Below are 5,068 nucleotides of genomic sequence, written 5' to 3' on the forward strand. Positions count from 1 at the left end.
TTTTTTTTTTTTTTTTTTTCAGAGACAGGGTCTCTTCCTTTTGCCCAGGGTGGAGTGAAGTGGCTTGATCATAACTCACTGTAACTTCGAACTCTTGGGCTCAAGTGATCCTCCTGCCTCAGCCTCCCTGGTAGCTGGGACTACAGGTATGTACCACCAAGCCTGGCTAATTTTTCTATTTTTTGTAGAAAGAAAGTCTTGCTATATTGTCCAGCCTGGTCTGAAACTCCTGGCCTCAAGCAATCCTCCTATCTCAGCCTCCTGTCTCAAAGTGTTGAGATCACAGGTGTGAGCCACTGAGCTCAGCCTGAATTGTACATTTTTAAATGATGAATGAATGTAAATTTATGTGAATGTTACCTCGATTTTAAAAAATAGTGCTACATAATTTAATCAATAGTTCATTAGCAAGTTAAGCAGTTTTGTTAGTGATGGAAGATACCTGAGTTACCTGGAGTTACCCACAGTGAATCTGTACAGATCTGCGGCAACCTCAATTCTTGCCTCCTTGGAAGAAAGAATTCAACTGAGGGGCATAAGGCAGAATAGATAGAGGCACATTTCAGAGCAGGAGTGGAAGTTTATTAAAAAGCTTTAGAACAGTAAGGAAAGGAAGGAAAGGAAAAAAAAAAGAAGGAAAGTACAACTTGGAAGAGGGCCAAGGGGGGTGACCTGAGAAACCAAGTGTGCAGCTTGACCTCTGGACTTGGGGCTTTATGTATTGGCATGCTTCCGGGATCCTGCATTATAACTTCTCCCCGCTCCTGAGATCTTACTGGGAAGCTGCTGATCAGTTTCAGGTATTTTCTATCTATTAGGAAACGGTCCTTCCCCGGCACCAGCTATGACCAATTATTACTTTAGAGAAACGGCACCAGCTGTGACCAATTATTACTTTAGCGAAACAGTTGGCCGGGAACAGTGGCTCATGCCTGTAATCCCAGCACTTTGGGAGGCTGAGAAGGGCAGATCACCTGAGGCCAGGAGTTCGAGACCAGCCTGGCCAACATAGTGACACCTCCTCCCACCATCTCTACTAAAAATGCAAAAATTAGCCGGGCTTGGTGGTGTAGGCCTGTAGTTCCAGCTACTTGGGAGGCTGAGGCAGGAAAGTCGCTTGAACCCAGGAGGCAGAGGTTTTAGTGAGATGAGATCATGCCATTGCACTCCAGCCTGGGTGACAGAGCAAAACTCTGTGTCAAAAAAAAAAAAAAAAGAAAAAAGAAAACAGTTAACAACCTCCTGACAATCACCTGATGGTCTCCCAACACTCCTGGTGTATGTGTTATGTGTTGGTGGGGAGCCCTCTCCTGCCCTGCTCATACCTGACTAGCTACCTAATGTAACAATTAGACTTAATAAGATTCCACTGACTGGCTGGGCGTGGTGGCTCCCATCTGTAATCCCAACTCTTGGGGAGGCCAAAGCAGGTGGATCACTTGAAGTCAGCAGTTCGAAACCAGTCTGGCCAACATGGTGAAACCTGTCCCTACTAAAAATACAAAAATTAGCCGGGTGTGGTAGCACAAGCCTGTAATCCCAGCTACTTGGGAGGCTGAGGCAGGAAAATCGCTTGAACCCAGGAGGTGGAGGTTGCAGTGAGCTGAGATTGTGCCACTGCACTCCAGCCTGGGGGACAGAGCGAGACTCTGTCTCAAAAAAAAAAAAAAAAAAAAAAAAAAGGTTCCACTGACAACACAAATGAATTGAAATATGTAATTTGATTAAAAATGAGAGATTCCCATGTCATTTAACAGTGATTTCACAGTGAGTTTTGAGTTTATACAGGGTTTACTAGTGAGGCCAGGACCATAACATGAAAGATAATTCGACTGACCATGAAGGTGTTCCCATCAGCTGTTCAGTCACTCTACAGGGGACTGGGTGGGAGCTTTCCCACAACTTCTGGAAACTCCTTGGTTTGCCTAGAGCAGTAAATCCAGGGTTCTCAGTTGCTGACTTCCATTCCTGCTGCCAGGATTGGCTGCTTGGTGATGGGGAGGCTGGTGCAAACACCTGCAAAGCAGGTGGTCAGGGTAAATTTGTCTTATTATAAGACTTATTATAAAGTAACAATCAGCCAGACACAGAGGCTCACTGTAATCCCAATACTCTGGAAGGCCGAGCTGGGTGGATCACCTGAGGCCAGGAGTTCAAGACCAACCTGGCCAACATAGTGAAACCCCATCTCTACTAAAAACAATTTTTTAAAAAAGTGAGCCAGGTGTGGTGGTGCATGACTGTAATCCCAGCCACTCGAGAGGCTGAGGCAGGAGAATCGCTTGAACCCGGAAGGCGAAGGCTGCAGTGAGCTGAGATCCTGCCACTGCACTCCAGCCTAGGTGACAAAGCCAGTGAGACCCTGTCAAAAAAAAAAAAGTACCAATTATGCTATGGTTTTGGGCTGGGAACAACTCTATTTCCCCAGGAACGAAGGGATCTTGCTCCTTTTCCTGTTCTGATTCAAATGGAATGCCAGTGTGCAACTCCTAGGATTTGCTGCCATCTTCAAGATGTCAGGTCTTAAATCTGGACAAGGAAGCTACACCACGCTTTTGGAACCATGCATATAATCCAGGATTGCTCAGATTGGCAGAGGAGTGCTTTTGGTGTTCCCAAGGTCACCTAGATTTTCTCCTGTGTTATTCCCTAGGAATGCTATTAATTTACATTTTACATTTAGGTCTATGATCCATTTTGAAATAATTTTTGTGAAGGATGTAAGATCTGTGTCTAGATTAGTTTTTTTGTTATATGTACGTCCAATCGTTCTGGCACAATTTGTTGAAAAAAAAAATACTGTGCTTTTTCCATTGAATTGCCTCTCCTCCTTTGTCACAGATCAGTTGACTGTATGTGTGTGGATCTATTTCTGAGCTCTCTATTCTATTCCATTGAGGTATTTGTCTTATTGCACAGATTGGAATTTCAGGGGAATTGTTGGACAATCTGTCTCAGGCGACAAAGGCAGAGCTGTTGGATCCACCGCTAATTATTGACTTGGCTCACAGAAAAGACGTCGGATTATTTGTACAGTTTTACTCCATCATCTGCTGTCACTTAAGCCCAGATGACACCAAGTCCATCTGAAGTGTTCATTCAGGCAAGTGTGGTTCAGAAATGGTGTGAAAGACCACTGACACAAAACCTCTCTTCTGGGAAACAGTTTGAATAATTTTTTTTTTTTTTTGAGACAGAGTCTCACTCTGTCGCGCAGGCTGGAGTGCAGTGGCACGACTCACTGCAACTTCTGCTTCCCGGGTTCAAGCGATTCTCCTGGAGGTGTGCACAGCAGCAGTAGGGGGTCCCCAGCTAAATCGCCAGAAGTAGCAGTTGCTAGAGAAGCATTCTGCCCGCTTCACTATGGCGGCGCTTCCTCCAGACTCCTGGCAGCCACCCAGTGTTTACTTGGAGACCAGCATGGGAATAATTGTACTGGAGCTGTATTGGAGGCAGGCTCCAAAGACCTGTAAGAACTGCTGAGATGGCTCGTTGAGGTTACTAAACGCTGGGATTACAGGCGTGAGCCACCGCGCCCGGCCACAGAAGAGAGGGTTTTGTTTGTATTTGGTGGGGTTCTCTCGGGGGGGTACCGAGGCTGAGGACTGGTGGATCGAGGCAGGTGGATCACTTGAGGTCAGGAGTTCGAGCGGAGCCTGGCCAACACTGTGAAACCCTGTCTCTAGTAAAAATACAAAAATTAGCCAGGCAAAAAATTAGCCGGGCATGATGGTGCTTGTCTGTAATCCCAGCTACATCTGTAATCCCAGCTACTCAGGAAGCTGAGGCGGGAGAATTGCTTGACCTGGAAGTCAGAGGTTGCAGTGAGCCGAGATCGTGCCACTACACTTCCCGTGAGGGAGCAGCCTAGGGACTAAGGCCCGCTGGCCCCGCGAAGTCAGCCAGGCCCGCATCATCCCCCCAGTTACCTGCAGAGGGCGCCGCACACACAGAGAGGCCGACGCCGAGGCCATCTAAGCTTCTGGGAAGGGGGTCCCAAAGGGAGCCCGCCGAGCTGGATGGAGTTCAGAGGGCTTGGAAGGAAGAGGTGAGGACAGCTGAAAAGGAAACGCAAATTAAAAGAAGGGAATGAAGGCTGGGCACGGTGGCTCACGCCTGTAATCCCAGCACTTTGGGAGGCCAAGGCGGGCGGATCGCTTGAGGTCAAGAATTCGAGACCATCCTGGCCAACGTGGTGAAGCCCCGTCTCTACTAAAAATACAAAAAAATTAGCCAGGCGTGGTGGCGGGTGCCTGTCATCCCAGCTACTCCGGAGGCTGAGGTGGGAGGATCGCTTGAGTCCGGGAGGTGAAGGTTGCAGTGAGCCGAGATCGCGCCACTGCACTTCAGGCTGGGCGACAGAGCGAGACCTAGTCTCAAAAAATGATAAGGAAAAGAGAGAAGGGATGGTGGGGGCGGGGAGGGGGACGGTTCTTGAAACGATCCGAGAGGGGACCGCATCACCTGTGACGCCCCCGAACCTCCTCATCTACAGAATGGACGCAGTCCACAGCGCGTGCTGCGGAAGCGCTGGAGCGCCGGTTCACGGGACACGGAACCATTGGCTAAGGGGGCGCTGGGAACGTGGAAGGTGCTCTATGCTGGGGCACTGCAGGGTGCTATTGCGCAGTAGGGTTGGAGTCAAATCTGGGTTGAAGTCCTGGCTGCCACCTGACCTCTGCGCCTCAGTTTGCTCATCAGTAAAATGGGGTTAAGGAGGCTGCCTCGCCCAGCTCCATGGAGCCGGTGGTGATGAAGGTCCTGGAGAAGCTGAATTCAGAACCCGAGCTTTGGGCGGCGGAGCCGGATCCGGCGCGGTGGGCGCGGCCTCCAGGAGGCCGGCACCAGGGGGAGCGGCGGGGCCCGGACATACCCAGCCAGGAGGAGGAGGCCGAACCTGCGCCGACTCCGCAGATGCCGCTTGGGTCTTCGTTGTCCCTCCGGGCGCCCGCCCTGGGGTCCTCCATCACCCGCCGTCACCTGGGCGCGGGGAAGCTTGCGGGAGGGGAGGCGGGGCTTGGCGGTGGCGCGGGAGGGGGCCCGGGGAGCTGGGGTGGGGCAGGCGAAC

This window comes from Rhinopithecus bieti, unplaced genomic scaffold (assembly GCF_001698545.2).
Source record: "Rhinopithecus bieti isolate Rb0 unplaced genomic scaffold, ASM169854v2 scaffold_7681, whole genome shotgun sequence".
Taxonomy (NCBI): domain Eukaryota; kingdom Metazoa; phylum Chordata; class Mammalia; order Primates; family Cercopithecidae; genus Rhinopithecus; species Rhinopithecus bieti.